This window comes from Mobula hypostoma, chromosome 13, assembly GCF_963921235.1.
Source record: "Mobula hypostoma chromosome 13, sMobHyp1.1, whole genome shotgun sequence".
NCBI lineage: Eukaryota > Metazoa > Chordata > Chondrichthyes > Myliobatiformes > Myliobatidae > Mobula > Mobula hypostoma.
This window is the reverse complement of record NC_086109.1, coordinates 12,939,818-12,967,335: the sequence shown is the minus strand read 5'-3', so window position 1 is coordinate 12,967,335 and position 27,518 is coordinate 12,939,818. Positions and strand designations below refer to the sequence as shown.

Genomic DNA, 27,518 nt, shown 5'->3' with positions numbered 1-27,518 from the left:
AGTGAATAGTCCTTTGCATTTTCTAACTTCATGATTATAACGACAATATTGCAATTCACCTCTTATTTTCAAGAACCTTTATTATACAATCATGGGTTACAGTCACAGATCAGTACTGAGATAAGTTACACACCCGAATGACCGAAGCAAGCTGTGATAATTTGCATCTCACTCATTTTATTCAGCACCCAACTTTTATTTCCATTGCTCATTCTCCTTTGAGACCTTTGTACAGTGACTGGAAATGTTCATGCTAGTGTCTCTTTTTCACTCCATTTCTACAAAATAGGACAGACAGGGGATTCTGCGGCAGCAAAAGAGACAGCAGGATAGTGTGTTGCCTCCTGTGTGCTAGGGTTCAGGATGTCTCAGAGTGGTTGAAGAATATTCTTGAAGGGGAGGGTGAGCAGCTGGAGGTCATAGTACATGCTGGTACCAATGACATAGGCAGGAGAGGGGTAGAGGTTCTGCGTCGTATATTTAGGGAGTCAGGAAGGAGGCTGAAGGGTAGGACCTCCAAGGTGGTCATCTCCAGATTACTCCCGGTGCCACGAGCTAGTGAAGGTCAGAACAGGAAGATAACACAGATCAATGAGTGGCTGAGGAGATGGAGCAGGGGGCAGAGTTTCAAGTTCTTGAATCATTGGAACCTTTTCTGGAGAAGGGGTGACCTGTACAAGTGGGATGGGTTGCACCTGAACTGGAGGGGAACCAATATCCTGGGAGAGAGGTTTGCTCATACTATTGGGGAGGGTTTAAACTAGATTTGCAGTGGGGTGGGAACCGAAGTGAAGAGGCAGAGGATGTGGTAGTGGCGCAAAAGTTGAGACAGCCTGTAGGGTGTTTGTGAGGGAGGAGAAACAGATGATAGAGCAAAGATGCATTCAGCCAGATGGTTTGAGATGTGTCTATTTTAATGCAAGGAGAATTATAAGCAAGGCAGATGAACTTAGAGCGGGGAGCAATATGTGGAATTATCATGTTGAGGTGACTACAGAGACTTGGATGTCTCAGGTGCAGGAATGGCTGCTGAGTGTGCCGGGCTTTAGAGGTTTTAAAAAGGACTGGGAGGGAGGCAAAAGAGATGGGGGAGAAGCATTGCTAATCAGGGATAGTATTACGGCTGCAGAAAAGGAGGAAGTCATGGAGGAATTGTCTACTGCGTCATTGTGGGTGGAAGTCAGAAACAGGAAGGGGGCAAAAATTCGACTGGTGTTTTTTATAGACCGTCACCCAATAGTAACAGAGACATCAAGGAGCAGATAAGGAGGCAGATTCTGGAATAGTGCAAAAATATAAGGGTTGTTGTGATGGGTGGTTTTAACTTTACTAATATTGACTAGCATTTCCTTTGAGCGAGGGGTTTAGATGGGGTGGAAGGAATTTGTTAGGTGTATTCAGGAAGATTTCCTGACGTAATACGTAGATAAGTCAACTAGAGAAGAGGCTGTACTTGATCTGGTATTGGGAAATGAACTGTCAGGTGTCAGATCTCTCAGTGGGAGAGCATTTTGGAGATAGTGATCACAACTCTTTCTGCTTTACCTTAGTGCTAGAAAGGGACAGGGGCAGACTATTTGGAAAAACGTTTAATTGAGGTAGGGGGAAATATGATGCTATTAGGCAGGAACTTGGGAACATAAATTGGGAGCTGATGTTCTCAGGGAAATGCATGGCAAAAATGTGGCAAATGTTCAGGGAAAATTTGCATGGCGTTCTGCATGGGTGTGTTCCATTGAGGCAGGGAAAGAATGGTAGGGTAAAAAAGTCACGGTGTACAAAGGATGTAGAAAATCTAGTTAAAAAGTAAAAAAAAACTTACAAAAGGTTCAAGAAACTAGGTTAGAGCCGATGAAAATTATGAGGGTGCCAGAAAGGAGATCAAGAATGAAATTAGGAGAGCAAGAAGGGGCCATGAGAAGGCCCTTGTAAACAGGATGAAGGAAAACCCAAAGGTGTTCTATGAATACGTGAAGAACAAGATGATGAGCCATGTGAGAATAGGACCAATCTGGAGTGATAGTGGAAACATGTGTATGGAGTCGATGGAGGTAGCCGATGTACTAAATGAATGCTTTGCTTCACTATTCACCAATGAAAAGGACCTTAGCAATTGTGGGCGTGACATACAGCAGATTGAAACACTTGAGTGTATAAACATTAAGAAAGAGTATCTGCTAGAGCTTCTGAAAGGTACTAAGTTAGATGAGTCACCAGAACAGATCGTGATATACCCCAGGCTACTGTGGGAAGCGAGGAAGGGGATTGCTGAGCCCCTATTGATGATAGTGTATATAAATTTTAGTAAGAATTTGATAAGGTTCCCCCTGCAAAGCACATTCAGAAAATATTGAGGCATGGGATCCAAGGAGACCTTGCTTTGTGAATCCAGAATTGGCTTGCCCACAGAAGGAAAAGAGTGGTTGTATATGGTTTGTATTCTGCATGAAGGAGGGTCACCAGTGGTGTTCCACAGTGATTTGTTCTGGAACCCCTCCTCTTTGTGATTTTTATAAATGACCTGGATGAAGAAGTGGAAGGGTGGGTTAGTTAGTTTGCTGAGGACACAAAAGTTTGGGGTGTTGTGGATAGTCTGGAGGGTTGTCAGAGGTTACAGTGTGATTACGATAGGATGCAGAACTGGACTGAGAAGTAGCAGATAGACTTCAACGCAGATAAAAAATGTGAGGTGATTCATTTCAGGAGGTCAAATTTGAAGACAGAATATAATGTTAACAGTAAGACTCTTGGCAGTATGTGGGATGTCAGGGACAGCAGAATTGTGCCTGATGACTACACCTGTAAAAAGTGCATCCAGCTGCAGCTTCTGACAAATCGAGTTAGGGAACTGGAGCTGGAGCTGGATGAACTTTGGATCATTCGTGAGGCAGAGGCAGAAGTAGACAGTAGTTTCAGGGAGACAGTCTCCCCTAAAAGTCAAGAGCCAGGTAGCTGGATGACTGTCAGGAGAGGGAAAGGAAGTAGGCAGAAAGAGCAGAGCGCCCCTCTGGCCATTCCTATCAGCAATGTATACCATTTTGGTTACTGTTGGTGGGGCAATCTACCAGGGACAAGTTGTAATGGTCACATCTCCGACACCGAGACTGGAACCTCAGCTCAGAAAGGGAAAAGAGGAGAGCAGTAGTGATAGGGGATTCGATAGTTAGGGGGGGCAGTTAAGAGGTTCTGTGGCAGAGATCAAGAATCCCGGATGGTCTGTTGCCTCCCTGGTACCAGGGTCCACGATATCTCAGATCGAGTTCTCAGCATTCTCAGGAGGGAGGGTGAGCAGCCAGATGTCGTGGTCCATGTAGGGACCAACGACGTGGATAGGAAGGAGGATTAGGTCCTGCAAAGAGAGTTTAGAGAGTAAGGTGCAAAGTTGAAGGACAGGACCTCCAGGGTTGCAATCTCAGGATTGCTACCCATGCCACATGCTAGTGAGGCTAGAAATAGGAAGATAATGCAGCTAAATACGTGGCTGAGGAGATGGTGCAGGAGGGAGGGCTTCAAGTTTCTGGACAATTGGGCTTTGTTCCAGGGAAGGTGGGACTTGTTCCAACGGGACAGTTTGCACCTGAACTGGAGGGGGACTAACATCCTTACGGGTAGGTTTGCTAGTGCTACTCCGGGCATGTTTAAACTAGATTTGCAGGGGGAGGGGAACCAGAATGTTAGAGCAGATAGTGAGGTGGAGGAGGATAAAGGTCATGCGAGGTCTGCATGTACAGCCAGAAATCAAAGGTTTGTACATGATAGAAATGTTCTCAGGTGCATCTATTTCAATGCAAGGAGTATTGTAGGTAAGGCAGATGAGCTTAGGGCGTGGATTGGCACGTGCGATTATGACATTATTGCTATTAGTGAGACTTGGTTGCAGGAAGGGCAGGACTGGCAGCTTAATGTTCCGGGCTTCCGTTGTTTCAGACATGATAGAGGGGGGAGGTGTGAAAGGGGAAGGATTGGCATTACTAGTCAGGGAAAATATCACAGCTGTGCATAGACAGGACAGCCCGGGGGGCTCATCTACAGAGGCCATATGGGTGGAGCTGAGGAACAGGAGAGATGTGACCACACTAATAGGGTTGTATTATAGACCACCCAATAGTCAGAGAGAATTGGAGGAGCAAATCTGTAGAGAGATAGCAGACTGATGTAAGAAGCAGGAAGTTGTAATAGTAGGGGATTTTAACTTTCCACATATTGACTAGGACTCCCACAATGTGAAAGGGCTGGATGGCTTGGAGTTTGTCAAATGTGTTCAGGCAAGTTTTCTAAATCAATATATATAGAGGTGCTAACGAGAGAGGATGCAATTCTTGATCTCCAGATTAGGGAACCAGACAGGTCAGGTGACAGAAGTATGTGTAGGCAAACATTTTGGGTCCAGTGACCATAATGTCATTAGTTTCAAGTTAATTATGGATAAGGAATGGTGTGGTCCTCGAGTTGAGGTTCTAAATTGGAGAAAAGCCAATTTTGTGGAAATGAGAAAGGATCTAGGAAGAGTGGATAAGTTGTTTTCTGGCAAGGCTGTGTTCTTGGAAGGCCTTCAAAGGCGAAATTTTGAGAGTGCAGAGTTCCTTCATTTTTAAAATCTTTTTATTGATATATAATCTTCTACAGCTATAAAAATTAAAAGTTCAACAAATTAGTATATATATAATTAATAAAGCTGATGAAAAAAAACATATATGCTAATGAAAAAAAATATAAGAAAAAGAAGGAAAAAAGAGAACCCCAACTGACTAAAAAAACCCCCCCAACTACAAAAGAAAAAAAACCATTAGGAACCAACTCCCGGAGCAATACGTCTTACAATCATCTATATATATAAAAGAAGAAAAAACAACAACTGCCAAATCACACTTATATAACATAAAATGGAAGGAAACCATATAAATTAATTCAAATTAAATGATTATATTTGGCAAAAGAGCCCCACTTTCTCTCAAAATTGAATCGGGGATCAAAAGTTCTATTTCTAATTTTTTCCGCACTAAGGCATAACATTACTTGGGAAAACCATTGAATTAGTGTAGGAGCAGAAGTATCTTTCCACTTCAAGAAAATAGCTCTTCTTGCCAACAATGTAACAAATGCAATTACATGTTGGTTTGAAAATGAAATACCCCCAAAATGATGTGGGACTATTCCAAATAGAACAGTCAATGTATTAGGTTGTAAATTAATTTTCAAAGCTTTAGAAATTGTAGAGAATAAAGATTTCCAGAAAGATTTCAATGAGGAACATGACCAGAACATATGTGACAAAATAGCTGCTTCACTTTTACACCTATCACAATAGTTGTCTATATTAGGAAATATTTTAGATAGTCTCTCCTTTGTTAAATAATAACGTTGAACAATTTTAAATTGAAGTAAACAATGATTGGCACATATCGAATAAGAATTAACCATTTTCAGAACTTGCAACCAATCTTTATTAACAAAAGTTATATTAAGTTCTCCCTCTCAATCTTATTTAATCTTTAGTGAGAGGTTATTATGATTATGATTATGAGGACACGCAGTCCTCTTTCATTGTCATTTAGTAATGCATGCATTAAGAAATGATACAATAGCAAATTTCGAAATACAGGGCTAGAGAATTTAAATTGTTTAAAACTAAAAGAGTTGCGAAACTGAAACCAAATCCGTAAGGACTGTTTAATAACAGGGTAGAGATTTAAATTGGGAGTTTTAGCAAGTTGTGAAGGTAATGGAGCTCCTAATAATGAAGTTTAATGAAATTGTTTAATAGCTTTTAATTCCAAATCAGTCCAAGCTGGTTTTTGGCTCTTATCGAGCCAATATAACCAAAAACATAGTTGTCGAATATTAACAGCCCAATAATACAATCTTAAATTAGGTAGCGTAAGTCCACCATCTTTTTTGGATTTTTGTAAATGAAACTTATTAATTCTTGGTTTTTTATTATTCTAAATAAAGGACGAAATAGTAGAATCAATTTGATCAAAAAATTTTTTAGTTAGAAAAATAGGTATATTTTGAAAAATATATAAAAATCTAGGTAAAATCATCATTTTCATGGCATGAATACGACCTATTAAAGAAAGTGTAAGAGGATTCCACCTAGAAAACAATTGTTTAATAGTGTCCAATAAAGGAACTACATTAACTTTAAAAAGATCTTTTCTTTTTATAATGATAATACCCAAATATTTAAAAGAATTCACAATTCTAAATGGGATATAATTATATATAAAAACAGGAACATTTAAAGGGAACAATTCTCTTTTATTTAAATTAAGTTTATATCCTGAAAATTTTCCAAAATCATTTAATAATTCCAAAAGATTAGGAATAGATTCTTCAGGATTCGAAATATAAACCAAAAGATCATCTGCATAAAGAGAGATCTTATGTGTGGTCCCATTTATAGAGATACCATGAATGTTTTTAGCTTCACGAATTATTATAGCCAAAGGCTCCAGTACGAGATTAAATAATAAAGGACTTAATGGACACCTTTGTCGAGTACCTCGTGAGAGTGAAAAAAAAGGAGACCTGAGATTATTAGTAATAACTGTAGCAATAGGGTTCTTATATATCATTTGAATCCACTTATTAAAGTTATTACCAAAGCCAAATTTCTCCAATACATTAAACAAATAAGCCCACTCAACTCTATCAAATGCCTTTTCTGCATCCAGAGAAATAACACATTGGGGTGTTTTGGATAATGGTGAATATATAATGTTCATCAATCTCTGAACATTAGAAAAAGAATAACGGCCTCTAATAAAGCCTGTTTGATCCATAGAAATAATTTTAGATAAAATGTTTTCCAAGCGATTAGCCATTATGTTAGAAAGAATTTTAGCATCCACAAATAATAACGAAATAGGTCTATAAGATGAGCATTCAGTAGGATCTTTATCTTTCTTAAGGATTAAAGAAATAGAAGCTTCATAAAAAGAAGAAAGTAAATTACCTTTCTCAAAAGATTCATGAAGTATTTCCAAAAAGTATGGAGAAAGTAATTTTTCAAATTTTTTGTAAAATCCTACTGAATAACTGTTGAGTCCAGGAGCTTTACCTGATTGCATTGACCATATAGCTTTCTGAATTTCACGCTCAACAATTGGAACATCAAGGGTCTGTTGATCTTCAACAGTAATTTGAGGAACTTGAATCTTATATAAAAATGCCTTCATTTTGGAGGGATCTGCAGGAAACTGAGATTTATAAAGATTGGAATAAAAATCCCAAAAAATATTATTAATATCTTCATAATTACTTACGATATCTCCATTATCTTTACAAATCTTTAAAATTTGTCTTTTAGCTCTAGCAGACCTTAATTGGGAAGCTAAGAGTGCCAAGTTCCTGCCTGGATTAAAGGCAAAGTTAACAGGCATAGGGAACCTTGGTTTTCAAGGGATATTGGTGATCTAGTTAAGAAAAAGAGAGAGGTGTATAGCAGTTATAGGCAACAAGGAACAAATGAGAAACTTGAAGAGCATAGAAAATGTAAGAAAATACTAAAGAAAATCAGGAAGGCAAAAAGAAGACGTGAGGTTGCTTTGGCAGATAATGTGAAGGTAAACCCGAAGGGTTTCTACAAGTATGTTAAGAGTAAAAGAATAGTAAGGGACAAAATTGATCCCCTCGAAGATCAGAGTGGTCGTCTATGTGTGGAGCCTCAGGAGATGGGGGACATCTTAAACAGTTTTTTTGCATCAGTATTTACTCAGAAAACTGGCATAGTGTATATGGAAGGAAGGGAAACAAGCAGTAGTGTCATGGAACATATAGAGATTAAAGAGGAGAAGGTGCTTGCTGCCTTACAGCGAATAAAGGTAAATAAATCCCCTGGGCCTGACAGGATATTTCCTCGGACCTTGAGAGAGACTAGTGTAGAAATTGCAGGGGCCCTGGCAGAAATACTTAAAATGTCCTTCGCCACGGGTGTGGTGCCGGAGGACTGGAGGGTAGCTCATGTTGTTCTCAGACTGGAGGCCTGTGACTAGTGGTGTGCCTCAGGGATCTGTGCTAGGACAATTGTTGTTTGTTGTCTATACCAATGATCTAGATAATAATGTGGTAAATTGGATCAGCAAGTTTGCTGATGACACTAAGATTGGAGGCGTTGTAGACAGCGAGGAAGGCTTTGAAAGCTTGCAGTGGGATCTGGACCAACTGGAAAAATGGGCCAGAAAATGGCAAATGGAATTTAATGCAGACAAATGTGAAGTGTTGCATTCTGGAAGGACAAATCAAGGTAGGATATACACAGTAAATGGTAGGGTACTGAGGAGTGCAGAGGAACAAAGGGATCTGGGAGTTCAGATACATAATTCCCTGAAAATGGCGTCACAGGTAGACAGGGTTGTAAAGAAGGCTTTTGACATCCTAGCATTCATAAATCAAAGTATTAAGTATTGGAGTTGGGATGTTATGGTGAGGTTGCATAAGATTGATGAGGCCAAATTTGGAGTATTGTGTACAGTGCTGGTCACCTAACTATAGGAAGGATATCAGTAAGATTGAAAGAGTGCAGAGAAGATTTACTAGGATGTTGCCGGGTCTTCAGGAGTTGAGTTACAGGGAAGGATTGAACAGGTTAGGATTTTATTCCTTGGAGCATAGAAGAATGAAGGGAGATTTGATAGAGGTTTACAAAATTATGAGGGGTACAGACAGAGTAAATGCGAGTAGGCTCTTTCCACTTAGATTAGGAGAGATAAGTATGAGAGGACATGGCTTTAGGGTGAAAGGGGAAAGGTTTAGGGGGAACTTCTTCACTCAGAGAGTGGTGGGAGTGTGGAACGAGCTGCCATTTGACGTGGTGAATGCGGGCTCACTCTTAAGTTTTAAGAATAAATTGGATAGATACACGGATTGGAGAGGTCTGGAGGGTTATGGACTGGGTGCATGTCAATGGGACTAGCGGACTAGATGGGCCGAATGGCCTGTTTTCTGCGCTGTTGTGTTCTATAGTTCTATAGAGTAAAACAATCTTAAGCAGTTCACTGCCAGGATAGGGTTAAAAATTGTTGCTTGTGCAATGAAAAGAAAACATTGTGAAAAGGTACCATACGATTGAGATCTGTGGAGGTGACATGTTGGAAATGGAATGCTAAAAAGAGCCAATGTCCTGAAGTATGGTAACATTATTTCTTCACCTTCATGAAGTTGATAATGAATGATAAGAGAAGTTAATTCTCCACAAATGTTAAATTTGCACAAATTCTGAAGAAGTATGAATATTTGATCTTGCTGCGAAATTCCAGCACAATCTGTGTGATCTAGAAGCCTTCAGTTTACCTTATAGACCAGTCTGGGAGGAGCTGATTCATCCGGCTTCTGTAAAAGGCAACGGTCAGATCATCAGACTCATCGACACTGGGAACTCTGCTTTAGAGTTGTATCTGGAGCTTGGACTCCAATATATTCACATCAAGCATTCTGCAGACATACAGTGTGTCAACATCTTGACAATATCATCTGCAGATAGCTTTGGATTGACCATTGGATAAGAAATAGTCAATGTATTTAAATGTCTTCCCTCAAGTGATCAGTATATTTGAAAGCAAATTCCACTGACGTCCAGAAGCCTACCTTAATTTCCCTTGTGAACCATGAGACTGAAATAGTGCAGATCAGCAGCAGAGTGAAGAGCAGCCAACGACCAACCTTCCATATCATGAAGCTGAGCAAAGGGGAAGAGATACAGAACTGATGAGACAAAACGAGATGGCTCTGTGTTTGAAACATTTACCTCCTGTTTCCTCTGTAACCTTAGTGGAGTGGAGCTCGGTAGATAAGCAGAGGCAGATGAGTTCAATTAGAAGAGTAAACTAGTGTTGACTGAACGATGAGTTGGAGAAAGGAGAAAAACCTGATTATCATTTGGAACAAAACCAGATTTTCTCGAGGCAGTGGCAACATCTTGCATTACAGTCATTCATTGATACTATTATGATTGTTGGAATTACTGTGTATGCCCGCGAGAAGATGAATCTCAGGCTTGTATAATAAATTTATTTTGAGCTTTGAAATCTTTTCTGCATTACATCTAGTTCAATTACATCCCTTTTTTTAGCAGAATACCAACTTCTCCTCTCATGTGTCATCTCTGATTATTATTCTTCCATATTGTTCACTTTGCCCATTTGTATTCACTAACAATGTGCTCTGGCGATCCCACATGTGGCACAAATACTTTGTGTGTGAACTGTATATTGGTGCATAGTGACAATCGATTGTGATCACTCCTCTTATTTTATCTTCTGCCCATAAAGCACCCAAAACTGAGGGAGAAATTCTTCAGAAAATTTACAGGTAAAATCAAATTTACACAAGTAGATTCAAGATTGTTTAATGTCATTTCTTGTATACAAATGTAAAGGAGAACAAAATCATTGTTCCTCTGGATCTGAAGCAGCACAAAAACAAAAAAATGATAAAGAAAGCAACAATATTAATAAAAGATGTTTTATTTAAAGCCTCTTTTGCACATTGGACATTTGTCGGACTTCGTTGTGTGTGGGTTGTCATGGATTCTATTGTGTTTCTTTCTTTCGTGCATGTGTGAAAGATGATGAATCTCCAGGTTGTTTATGGTATACATACTTTGATAATAAGTTTACCCTGAATTTTGAACTTGGAAAGCGGCTAATGGAATGACTGATGGAATTGAACTCAGGCAATGTGAAATGATGAATTTTGGGAAATTGAACAAGGGCAAAACTTACACAGTAGAGAACTAGGTATGCAACTACACAGGTACCTGAAAGTGGCAACACAGGCGGACAAAGTGCTGAACAAGGAATATGACCAGCTTGCCTTCATTGAATGGGGCATTAAGTACGGTTGCAATGGCATGTTAGAGCTATAAAGGACATTGACAAGATCTCAACTTGACTACTCTGTGTAGTTCCATAGGAAGAATTTGATTAAATTAGAGAAGGTACAGAGAGCATTCACAAAGATGCTGCTGGGACTGGAGGGTTTGGGCTATGGACAGGCTCGGACAGTTTGAAACTTGGATGTGCAAGTTCAACTATGTTTGAAATGCTCCACATTTGAATGGAGTAAGTGACAGATTATAACATTGCATTAAGGTAGTACAAGGGGAAACAGTAAGAGAATGCAGAATAAAGTGTTACGGTTACAGAGAAAGTGCCATGCAGTAGACAATAAGGTGCAAGCCCAGTTAGATTATAAGATCAAACACCCATTTTATCATACTATGAGAGCATGCAATAGTTTTGTAACAGTGAGAAAGAAGCTGTCCTTGAAGCTTGTGGTACATGCTTTCAGACTTTTGTAATTTCTTCCCAATAGGAGGGGAGAGGAAGAGAGTACGTCAGTGGCTAAAAAACGACTGCTATTGAGAGCTGAACGTCCAAGGATATACAGTATATCGGAAAGATAGGTTAGTAGGCAGAAGGGGTGGTGTGACCCTGTGTGTAAGAAATAATATTAAATCATTAGAAAGGGATGACATAGGATTGGAAGGTGTAGGTGTATGGGTTGAGTTAAGAAATGGCAAGGGTAAAAGGACCCTAATGGCAGTTGTGTACAGACCTCCAAACAGCAGCCGGGATATGGATTACAAACTTCAGCAGGAGATAGAAAGGGCATGTCATAAGGGCAATGTCATGATTTGGGGATTTTAACATGAAAGCGGATTGGGAAAACCAGGTCAGTACTGGACCTCAAGAGAGAGGATTTGTGGAATGTCCAAGGAATGGCTTTTAGAACATCTTGCTGTTGAGCCCACGAGGCTGTGCTGGATTGGGTGTTGTGCAATGATCCGCAGGTGATAAGAGAGCTTAAGGTTAAGGAAATCTTAAGGAACAGTGATCACAATATGATCGTTCACTTTGAAATTTGAGAAGGAGAAACTAAAATCAAATATGTTTGTATTTCAGTGGAATAGAGGAAGTTACAATGGCATGAGAGAGGAACTGGCCAAAGTTGATTGAAAAGGGACACTCGCAGGAAGGACAGCAGAGCAGCAATGTCTGGAGTTTCTGCGAAAAATGAGGGAAGTGCAAAGCAGATATATTCCAAATGAGAAGAAATTTTTGAGTGAAGAAGGACACTACCATGGCTGACAAGTGAAGTCAGAGCCAAAGTAAAAGCAAAAGAGAGGGAATACAAGGAAGCCAGAGCTAGTGGGGAGATGGAGGATTGGGAAACTTTTAAAAACTTGCAGAAGGAAACTAAGAAGGTCATTAGGAAGGAAAAAATGAATTATGAGAGGAAGCTGGTAACTAATATCAAAGAAGATACTAAAAGCTTTTTTAAGTATATGAAGGGTAAAAGAGAGTCGAGGGTAGATATAGGAGCAATAAAAAATGCCGTTGGAGATATTGTAATGATAGACACAGAGATGGCATATTTTGCATCAGTCTTCACAGTGGAAGACATTTGCAGTGTACCAGATATTCAAGAGTGTCAGGGTAGTGAAATATGTGCAGTGAAAATTATGACTGAGAAGGTGCTCAGGAAGCTTAATGGTTTGAAGGTGGATAAATCTCCTGGACCTGATGGAATGTACCCTTGGGTTCTGAAGGAAGAAGCTGGAGAGATTGTGGAGGCATTGGCAATAATCTTTCAAGAATAAATAGATTCTGGCATTGTACCAGATGACTGGAAAATTGCAAATGTTATTCTGCTATTTAAGATGGGTGGCAGACAGCAGAAAGGAAACTATAGACCTGTTAGGCTGACATCAGTGGTTGGGAAGTTGTTGGAATTGATTGTTAGGGATGAAATTACGGAGTACCTGGAGGCATATTACAAGATAGGCCAAAGCTAGCATAGTTTCCTGAAAGGAAAATACTGCCTGACTAACCCACTGCAATTTTTTGAAGAAATTACAAGCATGGAAAGCAAAAGAGATGCAGTGGATGTGGTGTACTTGGATCTTCCGAAGGCCTTTGACAAGGTGCCGCACATGAGGCTACTTAGCAAGATAAGAGCTCATGGAATTACAGGGAAGTTACTAGCATGGGTGGAGCATTAGCTGATTGACAGAAAGCAGAGAGTGGGAATAAAGGGATCCTATTCTGGCTGGCTCCCAGTTACCAGTGGAGATCCACAGGGGTTGGTGTTGGGACTGTTGCTTTTTACGATGTATGTACATGATTTAGTCTATGGGATTTGTGGCTAAATTTGCTGATGATACAAAGATAGGTGGAGGAGTGGGTAGCGTTGAGGAAACAGAGCCTGCAAAGAGACTTAGATAGTTTAGGGGAATGGGCAAAGAAGTGGCAAATGAAATACAATGTTGGAAAGTATGGTCATGCAGTTTGGTGGAAGAAATAAATGGGCAGGCTATTATTTAGATGGGGAGAGAATTCAAACTGCAGAGATGCAAAGGGACTTGGGAGTCCTTGTGCAGGATACCCTAAAGGTTAACCCCCAGGTTGAATCAGTTGTGAAGGCGAAAGCAATGTTGGCATTCATTTCTAGAGGTGTAGAATATAAGAGCAGGGATGTGATGTTGAGGGTTTATAAGGCACTTATGAGATCACACTTGAAGATTCATGAGAATGAATCCAGGAATGAAAAAGTTACTGTATGAGAAACGTCTGGGAGCTCTTGGGCTATATTTCCTGGAGTTCAGGAAAATAAGGAGAGGTTCTCATAGAAACATTCCGAATGTTAAAAGGCCTGAACAGATACGAAATGGCAAAGTTATTCCCATGGTAGGGGAGTCGAGGACAAGAGGGCATGACTTCAGGATTGAAGGATGTCCATTTAGAACAGAGATGCAGAAAAATTACTTTTCAGAGAGTGGTAAATCTGTGGAATGTTTTGCCATGAGCAGCTGTGGAGGCCAAGTCAGTCTGTGTATTTGAGGCAGAAATAGATAGGTTCTTGATTAGCCAGGGTAATCAAGAGCTATGGGGAATAAAGGGTATGGGGAGAAGGCAGGTGAGTGGAGATGACTGGAAGAATTGGAGCAGCCCATGATTGAATGGCGGAGCAGACTCGATGGGCCAAATGGCCTACTTCTGCTCCTATACCCTATAGTCTTATGGATAGTTGGGTCTTCAAGTTGATTGGCTGCTTTACCATGTCAGTGAAGAGTATTAAAATCGATTAAAAATATAAATTATTACAAATATCCATAAAGTATAATTATGTATGTATGAACACATGTGTATAACAATCAGGATGTGGGGAGAAGCTGAGGATCTACAGATCCTTCTGCACTCACAGTAAAGGATCTAAGAAAGGAAACACTGCATCTGCTTAAAACTAGCTCTCCTACAAAAGTCAACTCCCTCCATATCCCACACTGGTTTGGACATTGATTGTTGAGTTCTCACTGGTGTCATGTCAAAATCTTTTCTCCTCTGGACTGTGGAACATCTCCAACAGACCCAGCAGAAAGCCTGCAGTGAATGCAAGACCAAATGCTCTCAAATTGGACCCTATGATTAGCGCTAATCAGGCATCCGCTTAAGTAATACAAGTAACATGGAATTCCTGAGCCTATTAAAATAAGCTTAACAAGTTTAAACAGAAAGCACCAGGGTCCATATTACAAAGAGTGAGTCATTCAATAAACACCCAAGGATCTCTAAAGGATTAATGACTCTTGTCAAACTACAATTAAATAATTCAGGTGCTCTAAAAACTTCGAAGCTCAATGGTCTCCGGCTCCCCACATAGGCACAACGAGCTCATTACAGACAGAAAGGATTAATGAGAGTAGGGCAATGGATGTTGTCCACATGAACCTTAGTAAGGCCTTTGACAAGGACCCAGATGTACACTACTCCAGAGGTTTAGATCAACATGGGATTCAGGATTCAGATTCAGGTACCAAATTAAATATAACAGCGGCTTGGTGGAAGGAGTTAGCAGGTTGTAGTGGGGTTTTTCAAATTGGAGGTATTGGATTTTAATAAGGTAAACCAGGGCAAGACATACACAGTAAAATGGTAGGAGAATGTTCAGAAAAGAGATCGAGGCTTCCAGGTACCTTGTTACCTGAAAGTGGTGTCATGGGTAAACAGGGTACTGAAAAAGGCATTTGGTACATTTACTTTGTTGTCCAGGGTGGTGAGTACTGTACAAGATTATTTTATGATGTTATGGCTGTATAAGACGTTAGTGAGATATCATTAGACTCGAAAGGGTGCCGCAGAAAAACCATGAGGAAAATCCTGAGAATGGAGTGCTAGAGTTATAATGGAGGGTTGGATAGGCTGAGACTTTTGCCCTGGAGCTTAGAATACTGATGGGTCATTTAACAGAGGTATATAAAATCATGAGGGGCATTGATAAGGTGAATGATCACTGTCATTTTACAAGGGGAGGGGACAGTAAAGTGAGCAGGTGCAGGCTAAAATTGAGTAGGGAAAGGACCTAAGGAGCAACTTTATATACAGAGGATCTTGGGTATATGGAACAAGCTGCCACAGCAATCCATAGAAGTGGATACAGTTACAAAGGTTAAAAGACATCTTGACAGATATGTGAATAGGAAAGGCTTAGAACAGGGCTTCACAAACTTTTTTATGCCCTGGACCTTTCAAAACATAATTCAGGCACTTCAGTTTATTAACGTGTAATTAATCTGTAAATTTCATTCTCACTTTCATAGGTTATTAAGCATTATGTATACTGCAGTGCTTTACACCTTGGTTTGGAGAAACATTGCCTCACTGGACAGTATACATGTATGTAGTTAAATGATAATAAACTTCACTTGACTGGACTGGACTGGACTTGACCCCAGGTTGGGAGCCCCTGGCAGAGAAGCATATGGAATAAATAAAATTAAATGTGCTCAACTTAGATGGACATCCTGGTTGGCTTGAACGAGTCAGGCTGAAGGGCCTGTTGATCTAATATATAACAAAGACATTACGATTCTGTACATGAGCTTCAATTGCTATGCTTAAATTATTAAATAATTTGGGAAAAGAAATTTATCTTTGATCTCAGGCTTGACGCATGTTCAACAAAATCAGGAATGCTCAGTTTCCAAGATATGAGTTTGTTGAAGTTAATCATGTCAAATATGATAAACACTAGTTAAAGAGAAACAAATTTCTCTCCCAACTGATTCTACTTGGAAGCAGTAGCAGTGAAACCACCTGCAGAGAAAACCTTATACTTTACATTTGAGCTGAAGTAGTTTCTTCCCTTTGTGCAGTTGTCATCAATTCTGTCACAGTCTTTTCACAGAAATCAATTGGCCCAGTTAAAAGAAAATAAAATAAAATTTCATCTGCATTGTACTTGCAAGAACAAGAGATCACAATTGTTAGACCAATAGGTACTTGAGCACGATGGACCAAAGGTGATCTATTACCCGATGAACACTTAAAGATTAAAGATGAGATTTATTTGTCTCATGTACATCAGATCATACAGTGAAATGCATTGTTTACAACAGTGACCAACAGAGTTTGTGCTGGGGGCAGCCTGCAAGTGTTCCATGCTTCTCGCACCAAAATGGCTTCCTCAGGATTTACTCATCCTAACCTGAGTTGAGTCAGTAGTGAAGAAGGCGAATACAATGTTGGCATTCATTTCTAGAGGAATAGAGTATAGGAGCAGGGATGTGATGTTGAGGCTCTCACTGGGAGAACGTACAAACAACTTGCAAACAGTGGTGGGAATTGGACCCTGATCACTGATCGCTGGTGCTGTAATACTGTTACAGTAATTGCTGTGCTCCTGTGCAACCTATTACATTTACTGGTGACACACATCAAAGTTGCTGGTGAACGCAGCAGGCCAGGCAGCATCTGTAGGAAGAGGTGCAGTCGACGTTTCAGGCCGAGACCCTTCGTCAGGACTAACTGAAGGAAGAGTGAGTAAGGGATTTGAAAGTTGGAGAGGGAGGGGGAGATCCAAAATGATAGGAGAAGACAGGAGGGGGAGGGATAGAGCCAAGAGCTGGACAGGTGATAGGCAAAAGGGGATACGAGAGGATCATGGGACAGGAGGTCCAGGAAGAAAGACGGGGGGGGGGGACCCAGAGGATGGGCAAGAGGTATATTCAGAGGGACAGAGGGAGAAAAAGGAGAGTGAGAGAAAGAATGTGTGCATAAAAATAAGTAACAGATGGGGTACGAGGGGGAGGTGGGGCCTTAGCGGAAGTTAGAGAAGTCGATGTTCATGCCATCAGGTTGGAGGCTACCCAGATGGAATATAAGGTGTTGTTCCTCCAACCTGAGTGTGGCTTCATCTTTACAGTAGAGGAGGCTGTGGATAGACATGTCAGAATGGGAATGGGATGTGGAATTAAAATGTGTGGCCACTGGGAGATCCTGCTTTCTCTGGCGGACAGAGCGTAGATGTTCAGCAAAGCAGTCTCCCAGTCTGCGTCGGGTCTCGCCAATATATAAAAGGCCACATCGGGAGCACCAGACGCAGTATATCACCCCAGTCGACTCACAGGTGAAGTGTTGCCTCACCTGGAAGGACTGTTTGGGGCCCTGAATGGTGGTAAGGGAGGAAGTGTAAGGGCATGTGTAGCACTTGTTCCGCTTACATGGATAAGTGCCAGGAGGGAGATCAGTGGGGAGGGATGGGGGGGACGAATGGACAAGGGAGTTGTGTAGGGAGCAATCCCTGCGGAATGCAGAGAGAGGGGGGGAGGGAAAGATGCGCTTAGTGGTGGGATCCCGTTGGAGGTGGCAGAAGTTACTGGCAATTTGGATACAAGGAGATAATGGTTCAAGTACACTTTTTATCCAACAGGATAATGCAGGAGGTTTTCTCAATGAAAAAGCAAGGTCATTTTTTTCTCATGTCTCTTGATGTCTCAACCTCTGAGAAAAATAACTCAATCTTTCTTGAATACAGGTCACCACATTTTGGGAGAAGAAATCTTTCCTAATCCCAGTCTTAAGTGTCTCACCCCTCAGATTATTTCGAAGATTCCAAGCTTACTTACTTACTGTCCATTACACCACTGGTGTTTAGGGCAGCAGTGAAGGTCTCCTACCTCTGGCAGTGTTCGGGGCTTCTTTCATTGTGTCAATAGATTCCTCTCGGTTTTCATTGCTGTCAGTCATGCAAGTCCCAGGTAGAGACCGAGCAATACCGTCAAACTCTGATGGAAAAGGATTTTTCATTCCTGTTTCCATGACAATTTTGTTTAACCAGTCAGGCCTGTCAGTCCTGAGTGAATCCCCCGAATCTGGAGGATTGGGGGACCACTCTAAGTCTGGCCTCTACCCTTTGACCTCTTTGGCATGGGTGACCCGATGAACAGCCAAAGCATAAAGCCCTCACTCCAGCCAATGTAGCTCTCTGGGTCATTGAGGCATGCAAACCTCCAAATCTAACAACAAGTTTGTGGTTCTCTTGTGGTAAGACTCCATAGACTATCCTGTATTCCCTGGCATTGGAAGCATCCTACCTGCATCTGTATCACCGTGTTAAAATATTGCTCATTTCTATGTGATCACCTCTCAGCCTGCTGAACTCCATCAAATAAACCCAATCAACCAAATCTCTGATCTTGTGTCAATTGTGGCATTTCAGAAATCAGTCTGGTGATCCTTTGCTTGCCTTCTTTCTTAACAAGAACATCCTTCATTGAACCAAATCTGCTGACAATGCTGGTGGCCCAAGAGTGAGGCTCGAGTCAATGTTTGACCAATTTAAGCCTCAGGCCAGAAAGGAAAGATCGGGTATGGGCCAAATCGAGGCGGTGAGTCCCGGGCACAAGAGCGTGTCAAAGCAGCAAGAACCCCTACCATCCAAGCCATGCTCTCTTCTTGCTGCTGTCAGAACGAAAGAGTGGCAGGAGGCTTAGATCCCGTATCACCAGATTCTGGACCAGTTATTATCTTCAACCTTTAGGCTCCTGAATCATCATGGATAAATTCACTCACCAGCACTGAACTGATTCTGCAACCAATGGACTCACTTTCAAGGATTCTACAGTTCATCCTCTCAGTATATATATATATATATTTATTTATTTATTTATCTCCTTTACCTTTCCCCATTCCCCTTTCCCTCTCTCACCATTCTGCAAACCTGCCCATTGCCTCCCCCTGGTGCTCCTCCACTTTCCCTGCTTTCCATGGCCTTCTGTCCCCTCCTGTCAGATTTCCCCTTCTCCAGCCCTTTATCGCTTTCATCTTTACTTCACCCCTCCCACTCTCTTGATTTCACCTATCACCTATTACCTTGTACTTCTCCATCTCCTCCCACCGACTTTCTTACTTTGACTTCTAATCTGCTTTTCTTTCCAGTCCTGATGAAGGGTCTCAGCCCGAAATGATGACTGATGTCTCTTTTCAGTAGATGTTGCCTGGCCTTCTGAGTACGTCCAGAAATTTGTGTGTAGTGCTTCCAGCATCTGCAGGTATTCTCTTGTTATTTATTTATTTATTATTTGTTTCTTTTGTATTTGCACAATTTGTCTTATTTTGCACATTGATTGTTTGACCATTTTTGATTGTGTGTAGTTTTACATAGAGTCTGTTGTATTCATTTGTATCTACTGTGAATGCCTGCAAGAAAATGGATCTCGGGGTAGTATATGGTGACAAAAACGTAATTTATTTTCAACTTTGAAGTGGTTTAACTTGGAAGAACTATATTAATGAATGGCCAGAAATATTACCAGATGAGACACATTCACACTCAGCCAGCAAGAGTCAGATCAGAGACAGGAGACCCTGTGCCGAGAGACTCACATTTGAATGGCTGTGCCAAAAGCTTTTCATTCTCTGAAACATGGTGACAACATACACTTAATGCTGCTGAGTGAAGTTCCGACAACACAATATCCAGCACACATCAGTCATTCAGTTGTACTCCATCGACCATCATAAAGATTCAAACCCTCCAGCACCTACCCGTACTGTTGACTTCAATCACATTTCTGCAGGTGATGACACTGTTGGAGATGGACACACTGACCATTCCACTGGACTTTGTTCCATTAACATTTGAGGCGTTGCAATAATACATATGATTGCTGTATTTTATGGATTGGCAATGTAGATCCAGTTTATTTGTGTCAGAGATCTTTGAATCCTCAGATGGCATCTTTTCATACCATGAGTGCTGAATGGGAAGGGATCCATGGACAGACTCACAGGACACTGACACGGAGTCCCCACAACTTGAGCCACTTGGTGGTGAAAATCGAAGCAAAGGAACAGACACGGGTTCTGTGGAAAATAATCAGTGAACATCTGAAAATCAAACACACTAAACATTTCAGCAGTTCTGTATCTCAACCGGGAGACACCAGTTTGGAATCTCAGCAGCTCATCTACTCCACTGTGTCTCGTCATCCTCAGAGCTGCCAGAACGTCCATGTCTGTCAGTATCACCGAAAACAGCAGGACTCCTGATCAGAACAACAGTGATGACACAGAGTGTGTCAGTGTGAAAATCAGGGCTTCAGTCTCTCTCAGCAGCGGGGAAACACTCTAAAGTGAGACCTAACAGTTTGACTCTGGAATGGCAGCATTGGTGGATGTTCCGGAAAACTCTCCATAGGTTGAAAGCAGGAAATTGTCAGATACATACAAAATGAATGGTGACTTTAAGGAGAGAGTGATTGGTTTCAGTGACCTACAGCAGGAAGGGAATCTATTGGTATTGATATTGACATGAAGCCAACAAGGAATCATGTGAGACCTGAGAACCAGGAAGACGATAAACCATAAGACCATCAGACATAGGAGCAGAATTAGGCCATTCAGTCTATTCATGCTGCTCTACCATTCAATCATGGCTGATTTATTGTTCCTCTTCATATATTCTCCTGCCTTCTCTCTGTAACCATTGATGCCCTTACTTATCAAGAACCTATCAACTCTCCCTTAAATATACCCAAGGATTTAGCCTCCACAGCTTCCTGTGGAATTGAATTCCACAGATTCACCAGCCTCTGGCTAAATAAATTCCTCCTCATCTCTCCTTTAAAGAGATGTCCATCAATTCTGAGTCTGTGCCCTTTGGTCCTAGAGGTCCACACTATAGGAAATATCCTCTCCACAACCACCAGGCATTTCAATGCTGGATAATTTTCCATGAAATCCACCCTCATTCTTCTAAATTCCTGCAAGGACAGGCCCAGAAACTTCAAACGCTCCTCATACATTAGGGGAGTTTGACATCACCTGGACTTTATGAGGGGGTGACTGATAATTTCGTGGCCTAAGGTAGAAGGAGTCAATTTTAGAAAAGCTAGCACATTTATTTTTCAACATAGTCCCCTCCTACATTTACACACTTAGTCCAGCGATCGTGGAGCATACGGATCCGTTCTTTGTAGAAGTCGGCATCTTGGACCTCCAGAAAGTGGTCCACAGCAGGGGTGATTGATAAGTTCATGGCCTAAGGTAGAAGGTGATGAGTTGTACAGCTCTCATTACATGCACATGTAGTTCAACTCTTTGAGTGATTATGCAGAAAGTTAATTACTCATTTCCAGGATTGAAGTGTATTAGCTATGGGTTAAAGTTCAACAAACCAGAATTGTTTTTGCTGGTGTACAGGAGACTGAGGAGAGACCTGTGAGAAGTTTATAAAATAATTGAAGTCATAGGAAGGGAAAATAGTCATAACCTTTTTCCCAGGGTTGAAATATCAAATAATAGTGAATATAGTTTTAAGGTGATCTGGGGGAAAGTTTAAAGGACATTTGTAAAACAAGTTTTTTTACAAGTTTTTTTTTACACTAAGAGTGGTGACCCCATGAAACACACAGTCAGACTGGCTGGAAGAAAGGGATATCATAACAATATTTAAGAGGCTTTTAGATGAGGACATGAAAAAGGAGAGATTGGAGGGATATGGACCATATGCAATATGATGGAATGAGCTTAGAATGACATCATGATCAGTGCAGACATGCTGGGCCAAAGTGTCTATTCTTGTTCTGGACTGTGTTCCAAGTTCCCTCTAGTTCCATTGCTCCATTTCTCACAGCAACGGGTCAGATGGAGAGTCTGGCTGCCAGGAAGTGGATAGTCAATGGGTGTTGAGAGGTGGATTACTGGAGCACATTGAGGGGGACAGAGAGAAAGAGCACGTGGTAGGGGAGGGAGTGAGTGATACTTGAAGCAGGGATGGGAAGTGGGATAGCCTGTCCTGGGAGGAATGAACACAGGCTGTTTTGATCTGGATTTGATTGCCTTTTTATGATTTTTGAGGTATTTAGATCATGAGTAACACTTGTTTCTCATTGACCTGTTATTATAAGATTATTAGATTTAGTCTGAATGTAAACTTCTGAGAGTGTAACATTTCATACAGATCAGAGGCAGGAAAATGTGCCGAGCATCCCACTGGAAATCAGTGTCCAGTCAGTGGGTGAGAGCTATATGAGCGGGGTGTCCCAACCCTCACCCGCTCCCTGTGGGATTCTGTACCTCTACAGAGCCTCAGGATGTCGGTGCTGCCCTAACCATTCCCAGAGAAAACATGAATCGGACAATTTGGTGGAGACACCAAGTCAATCAAGGAGAAACCTACCGTCAGATACGTGTAGATACATGTCAAACACTGGATCATATCCAGATGTTGTAATTCCACATCTGTAAATTTCTGTATCTTGAGAGACAAGATTCTCCATAGTAACAGAAAATATTCCCTGGGATGTGTAATCTCTGATTGTCTTTCTTCCATACTGCTCATTTTTCCCATTTGTATTCACTAATGATACGCATAGGAGACCCCACATGCGGCACAAATACTTTGTGTGTGAACGGTACATTGGTGCATAGTGGCAATCAATTGTGATCGCTCTTCCCACAACTCCTCTTACATTATCTTCTGCCCATAAAGCACCTGAAACTGAGGGAGAAATTCTTCAAAAAATGGAAAGGTAAAAGCAAATTTACAGAAGCAGATTAAAGATTATTTTGTGTCATTTCCAGCACACGAGTGTAAAGGAGAACAAAAAAAAATTGTTACTCCAGATCCAATGCAGCACCAAAAAAACAGAAATGATAAAGAACGCGATAATAATGAATAAGGATGTTTTATTGAAAGCTGTTACTGTGTTGTAAGGAAACAGCCCACGCTGTCTATGGGTATAATTGAATTCCAGGGAAACTGAGAAGACAACATCATCATTCCTCATCATATACTCAGAGCTCTTCACAAGTTATTTGATTGGAGTCATCATTGTCACTGCCCACTAATGTCTCAGTGTGTTTCCACATTTCTGAGTCAGTCCCAATCCAGGCAGGTGAGGAAAAGATCAGTCGGGGGGTAACTTACTGGAGGCAATTGTGTGAGACAGGATTTGCCTGAATTTGTAAAGACAAGATCTGATTTGGGATAGCCGACATGATTTTGTGCATGAGAGAACCTCTCTGAAATGAAATTGACTGAGCTTTTTTGAAAGGCTGACCAAAGGGACTGATGAAGGTAAGGAGTTAAGCAAGGCTTTTGACAGGGTCTCACATTGTAGACTGATCTGCAATGTGAGATCACATGGGATGCTAGCTGGATCGATACTGAATAGGCTTGGTGGAACGAGTCAGATTGGTGGTGGAGTGTTGTTTTTTTGACAATATTAGACTTCTTCACCAGTTGAGTGCTGCTGGGATCAGTATTCTTATTTATTAACCAGTTACTTTCACCTATATCGATAATTTGTAACAATATTGTAGGTGACATGATTAATAATTTGTGGACGTCAAAGTAATGTAGTGGACAGTGAAAAGAGTTGTTGAATTTTACAACTGGATCTGGAAAATGAACAAGTGTTCAGCTCCATTTCTCTCTGTCAGCAAGATTCCCTGTACCTGTGCCCATCCCGTCTGCCTGAATTTGACCTGTCTCCTGCTCTTCTCGCTACTACCATTGGGCAGGAGGTGGAGGAGTCTTGGGTCCCACACGACCGGCTCCTGGACCAGCTTCATTCACCTCAGCACCGAGCTGACTCTGAAGCTGTGGATTCACTTTTGGGGACTCTGCGATTCATGATCTGTGTATTATTTGTTTACATATTTTTAGTATTTGCATGATTCATCTTCTTTTACACGTTTGATATTTGTCAGCCTTTATTGTGTGTGGCTTGCCGTGGATTCCATTGTGTTACTTTGTTTTGTGGGTGTTTGCAAGAAGATGAATCTCTAGTTTGTTTGTGGTGTACAGACTTTGATAATAAATTTACCTTGAACTTTGAACTGGGAAAGTGGCCAATGAAATAAATGGCTGATGGAATTGAATTCAGGCAGTGTGAGGTGTTGTATTTCGGGAAATTAAATAAGGACAGTAGAGAACTAGGTGTGCAACTAAATAGGTCTCTGAAAGTGCAACACAGGTGGACAAAGTGGTGAACAAGGCAGATGCCATGCTTGCCTTCAATGGATGAGGCAATAAGTACAGTTGGGATGGCATGTTACAGCTATAAAGAACACTGTCTAGACTTCACCTCAATTGCTGTGTGCAGTTCCAGAGGAAGGGCATGATTAAATTAGAGAGAGCGCAGAAAACGTTCACATAGACCGACCCCTGCAGAACACCATGTATCACTGATAGTAAACAGAAACGCCCCCATTATTCCCACTCTTTGCCTCCTGCCAGCCAGCTAATCTTCTATGCACATGAGTATCTTTCCTGTGGTACCACGGGTGCTTATCATGTTCAGCAGCCTGATGTGTGACAGCTTGTCAAAGGCCTTCCAAAAATCCAAGTAAACAATATCCACTGATTTTTATTTTTCTATCCTGCCTATTATTTCCTCCAAGAATTCCAACATCCTTTTCAGGTAAGATTTCCCCCTGAGGAAACCATATTTTCTCATATGCCTCCAAGTACCCCGAAACCTCATCCCTAATAATGGCCTTCAACATTTTCCTAAACACTCAAGTCAGTCTAACTGGTCTATTATTTCCTTTCTTCTGCCTCCACTCCTTCTTAAAGAGTGGAGTGACATTTCCAATTTTCCAGTTCTCTGGAACTTTCTAGAATCTAGTGATTCTTGAAGCATCTCAACTGATGCCACCACAATCCCTTCAGCTGCCTCTTTCAGAACCCTGGGGTGTAGTCCATCTGTACAAGATAACTTATCTAGTTTCAGACCTCTCAGCTACCAAGCACCTTCTCCTTAGCAATAGCAACCACACTCACTTCTGCTCCCCTGACATTCCCAGATTTCTTTCATACTACTTGTTCCTTCCTCAGTAACGACTGATGCAAATCACTTACTCGGTCTGTCCGCCATTTATCTCTTATTACTATTTCTTGTATCTCTTATTACTATCTCTCCAACTTCATTATCCAGTGGTTTGATATCCACTCTCACTTCTCTTTTACTCTTTTATATCTGAAAACTTTTGGTATTTTTTTATATTATTGGCTAGTTTTCCTTCAAATTTCATCTTTTCTCTCCTTGTGACTTTTCTCATTGCCTGCTGTTGCTTTTAAAAGTTCCCCAATTCTCTAAATTCCCACTAATATTTGCTATATTATATGCCCTTCCTTTTGTTTGCATGACGTGTCACTGTCCCACAACTCAACACCTACTCTCGCATCTTCAGTGCAGAAGCTAGAAATATTTATGCAATGCTCCCAATTTTTCTGGATGTGCAAATCCAACTGTGTTTGAGATGCTCCACGTTTTCCTGGACGAAGAGCCAGACACTAAGTGTTCTCTGCACTTTATTTCTACCCCATGGTGGCTGCAATGTGTGGCTTCTAGAAATGTAAAGATATTCCTTACCCTAACGAGAAGTGTAAGAGCAGCAGTAACAGAGGAACAAAAAGAAATATTTAAATGTATCCTCTCTTGAAAGGAGAACTTACTAGTGCCATTGATTTCTGTCACGTAGCTGCAGATCTCTCCGTTGTTGAAGACTGTCACATGAACCATTGCACTGGATCTTGCTCCAAGCCGATTCGAGGCACTACAGTAGTATTGATGGTGCTGCTGGTTGAAGGATTGACAATGTAGAGCCAGTTCTTTTGTATCTGAAATCTTTGGATGCTGAGATGAGGTTTTTTCATACCATGTGTACTGAATGGGAAGGGATCCCTGGAAGGACTCACAGGAAACTGTCAATGAGCCCCCGATACGTGAGACCTTTGCTGATGACAGATATCGAAGCACAGGAACAGACACAGGTTCTGTGGGAAGGAATTAAATATCCAGACCATGAATAAACATTTGAAAATCAAACACTCTTTGGCTACATTATTAAGTACACCTGTTCACCTGCTCGTTAATACAAATATCTAATTAGCTAATTGTGTGGCAGAAACACTGTCCACAAAGGATGCAGACGTGGTCAAGACATTCACTTGTTCAGGCCAAACATCAGAATGAGGAAGAAATGTGATCAAAGTAACTTTACCCATGGAATGATTGTTGGTGCCAGATTAGGTAGTTTAAGTATCTCAGAAACTGCAGATCTCCTGGGATTTTCACACCCACTGTCTCCAGACTTGGCAAAGAATGGTGTGAAAAACAAAAAGTAACATCCAGTGAGCAGCAATTCTATGAGCATAAAACCCTTGTTGATGAGAGAGGTCAGAGGAGAATGGCCAGACAGGGTTCAAGCTGACGGAAAGGTAACAGGAATTCAGATAATCATGTGTCACAACAAAGGTATTCAAGATAACCATGTGTTACAACAGTGGTCTGCATAAGAGCATCTCTAAATGCACTATACGTTGAACATTGAAGTGGATGGGGTACAGCAGCATAAGACAACAAACATACATCCATTGGTTACTTTATTCTGTACAACAGGTATCTAATAAAGTGATGGTTGAGTGTTTAAAAGCAGCAGCTTGTGAGATATCCGTCAGATGTTAGATGCCTTCAGGAGAAAATGAATTTGTGACGGGGTGCAGTGTAGAGAGAGAAACATTTGGCACTGAGATTAATGCAGAGATCTTTAGGGATGGACATGGTCTGGACAAAGATCTTGTAACTCTGCTGAGACTGCGGAGGAGGAGGAAGGGGAGGAGGAGGAGATTGCATTTCTCCATTCAACAAGTTTAACCCTGGGATCAGCACATCGCCACTCCCCAGGTCATCTAATGCTCTGAACATTCATAAGATCATAACAACATAAGAAGTAGGAGCAGGAGTAGGCCATCTGACTCATCGAGCCTGCTCCACAGTTCAATAAGTTTATGGTTGATCTGACCATGGACTCATCTCCACCTATCTGCCTTTTCCCCATAATCCTTAATTCCCCTACTGTGCAAAAATCTATCCAACCTTGCCTTAAATATATTTACTGAGGTACCCTCCACTGCTTCATTGAGCAGAGAATTCCATAGATTCACCACTCTCTGGGAAAAGCAGTTCCTCCTCATCTCCATCCTAAATCTACTCCCCCGAATCTTGAGGCTAAGTTGCCTAATTCTAGTCTCACGTACCAGTGGAAACAATTTTCCTGCCTCTATCTTTTCCATCCCTTTCATAATGTTATATGTTTCCATAAGATCTCCTCTCATACTTCTCAATTCCAGTGAGTACAGTCCCAGGTGACTCAATCTCTCCTCAAAGTCTAACCTCCTTGTTTCTGGAATCAACCTGAGGAACCTCCTCTGCACTGCCTCCA

At 41.2% G+C, this 27,518-nt stretch overlaps 1 pseudogene; it reads right to left on the bottom strand.

Annotated features, from left to right (window-relative positions):
* Nucleotides 1-19,443: 19,443 nt before the first annotated feature.
* Nucleotides 19,444-27,518, bottom strand: part of LOC134355859 (uncharacterized) — a 33,614-nt pseudogene continuing 25,539 nt past the window's right edge.